We start from the raw sequence: 3464 nt of genomic DNA on the forward strand, positions 1-3464 counted from the left end.
ACTTTTTCTTGATTTCTTGTGATTTTTCAACACGCCAGGTTTTTTTTTTTTTCATTAATTTTTACTATGCTTGTGTTCGACTAACCTCACTGGTCGACCAGTGAGTAACCAGTTACTAACCGCAGCGTTCTTGAGATCTACCGGTAAACTGGTTGCTTCTAGGGCGCGTTTCTAAACTCGAGACCGGTCGCGACCGAGCGACCGATCGAGACCAGGAGTGTTTATAAACTCTCTTCGGGGGCTCCGAACGAAACCCACTCGTGTTTACAAACTCCGATCGTGGTCATTTCGGTCGCGACCAGAGCGACCGCGCTTTTTCGCCGGGCGAATTCGTCACGTGACCGGTCGAATACTGTTTTTTGCACAAATAGGCCGCGAAAACTACTCTTATTTACATTTTGTTGGCTGCCGCGCAGATTGAGAGCATTAGAACAAAATAGGGAAAAGCATTTTAGTCGAAAATTCTAAATCATTTTAATTTTTTTAACTACTGACAACCTGATCCACTGAATTTTTTGGCGGAATCAACTCTTTTATTTTGTCTGTTCTTTTAGAGGAACACATTTACATTGCATGTTGAAGTTAGAAATTCATTCGTACAGCGGTCCTTAAACGTGGGGATAGAAAATAAATTTAAATTTTTACGCTCGAATGATGCATATGTAGGGTAGAATTTAAAGTTGAAATAATGGTAAATTTTTGTATTTAGCTTGAAACAATGATTAAAAGCTTCGTTATCATATTTAACGCATGATTGTTGGCCCTAATATGCTGTTACAGTTGATATTTTTGTCAACCTAAAATTTGCAACTTTAGATCTGCATTTAAAATTCTTTTGATTTTCAGTGTGTTGGTTTTAATGAACAAAATTCAGTTTTATTTGCTTCAAGCTAAATGGAAATTTTATATGTCAACACTAATTCTTTTTAAATTCTATTCCTTGTACATATTAACAGGATATATTCTGTTTCTTTTTTTCTGAACAAGAGTTTCATCAAATATCACAATATACTTCCAGTTTCAAAACTTCAACTGAAAAAGTTCTTTCTTTAAAGTAAAGCAGCTGCATTTATTCCATGTTGACAAAATATGATAGTTCTAGCTGTATTACAGAATAGTACTTTTAATTTCTATTTTTTAATTTTAAACGGTTATCTCTACTGAATATTTTCTAAATTTGCCAAAAAACACAAAAAAGGATACATCTTTAAACATCTCTACAAAGGTACTGATAGAAAAGTGGACTGCCAGCTGAATATTACTTAGTACTAATTTTACATGTTAAGCTTTTGTTAACTTATGTATACAAGATAGCAAAAAACAATGAGTTCTCAATTTGTACCAGGATATGTGTACAACATATATTGCAGATTGCACAAGTAGGATGAAAGTGGCATTTTTTGAATTTGATTACCATTTAGTGTGAATGCTCCAATGCTTTTCTAGTACACAACATCTTCTTTGAAAATGTATGGATTTTCTCATGGATGCGGGCACCACTTTTTACCAGAGCTTGAGCATCACTTTTGGTTGATCGGGCACTGCATGTTCAACCATATTGGGGGAGGGGGTATCATTACCTGTTCTAGCTTTTATTAAAATAGACCAGACTAACATTTTTAGAAAAAGTTGATTTTTTTGAGCAATATACCTTACTATTCACATTTAATGCATCAAAGAAGAAATTAATATTTGCAAAACAAAACTTTTGATGAAATTTTCAAAAAATCATATTCTGATTTTTGTTACAGCATTTAATTGGTGTAGTCCTGAAAAAAAAGGTGGGGGATAATGCTTACAGATGAATCAGTGGTATGTTCAATGAACACTGGTTTGGAAAATTAAAGAGTTGGAGAACATCATGCCCTCTTGACTACACACCTGAAATACTTGAACTGCCAGATCTAGGGAGAGCAAGCTGGAGCTTTTGTCAGAGGGTAAAAATCTACAGTATAACTTCGATTTAACGATACCTGATTTAATGAATTTCTGAATTTAAGGATACATTTCACTGGTCTGGGTTTGACTGCATTGAATGTCTATGCTCCTCGATTTAACGATATCCTTGACTTAATATCTTTTTCCAGTCCCTTGACAATTGTTAAATCCGGGTTAAACTGTATTTGTCTTATTTTTTTAAGTCGATGTACAAACTCAAAGAAAAATGAGTGAAGGCATCAGTTGTCTGGATAAATGAAGGTTTACTGCATTACACGTTTCCGTGACATAAAAAGCATTTGAGTGTTTTAGACTAGCGCTTCTCAACCTTTTGTGACCCGCAGACTGGCAAAAGCTGTTGAAAAAAGTTTGCAGACCATTTAAATTTCTTTAAAAAATATATAAAAAAACTTATATTTGCAGACTATATTAAAAACATGCGACACTTTTTTTTTTGAGGCTGTGGCTTTTCCTCCATTTATGGATTTATTTTTTAAAAAAAAAGTAAAATCTGTGACCTACTTCCCCCAATAATTTCTAATTTGAATTCCGAAACTTTGAATTCAAATTATGTTTTTTGCAATCACGAGTTGCGACAAGACCTTACTGATTAGAGTTATTGTTTCTAGAAACGGCTCCCCCCCCCCAAGCATGTCCCTCCTCCTGGGTGGTTACGTGTGTATAGTTGTGTGTGTAGGCTTACGTGTGTGCACGTAGGCGTGTGTATGTGTGTAAAGGCGTGCGCACGTAGGGGAGTGTATATGAGCATGCGTGTCTAGGACATGGCCCAGCAAAAGTGGATTCAGGTGGAGAGTGCTCGGGACCAGCCGCGCCGCCGCGGGTGGACGGTGGTGCGGCAGCCCTGGTCCAAGCTGAAAAAGGAACCGTAATGTCAAGGACAGTCAAATGAAAGCAATAAGCAATCGTGATTGCTCAAAAAAACTTCCGACTCGGGGAACGATAAAACTTCGTAAAAGATTGTGTTGACAGCAAAGTTTTTTTAAAAAATTGTTGCAGAGTAATAAAATTAAATGAATAAATAAATAAAGAAAGGAAACTTAACAGGATTTTTTTCTAAAAAACGTGAATGAAGAAAAAGTGTTTGAGGACTGGTCATGATTTTTTCCTGCTGACCAGTACCGGTCTGCCGGACCACTGGTTGAGAATTGCTGTGCTTCACTATAAAAAATTTTAACTTGAAAAATTTATTTTTAAATACGGTAAAAAAAAAATTAACATGAAACTGAAGGGACTAAATTTTTTTTTGTTTAAAAAATTGAATTAAATTACACAATACTTTGTCCGGACTAATATATCATTGCGTGTTAACCATATATCATGTTAAACTTTTTTCACTGTATATCCATAGATGCAAGTTAGGAGACGAGCCCTGGATTGAAAGTATATTGAATATGTGCCAGCATCCTACAGTACTTATTTAACAAAAAAATCAGATATTGACAGTTGGCCCAGTTATTCTCATGGTCAAATTTTTTTTGTTTCATTTTGCCCATTACCTGAACCAG

The sequence above is a fragment of the Uloborus diversus genome, chromosome 2 (genome assembly GCF_026930045.1).
Source record: "Uloborus diversus isolate 005 chromosome 2, Udiv.v.3.1, whole genome shotgun sequence".
Lineage (NCBI taxonomy): Eukaryota > Metazoa > Arthropoda > Arachnida > Araneae > Uloboridae > Uloborus > Uloborus diversus.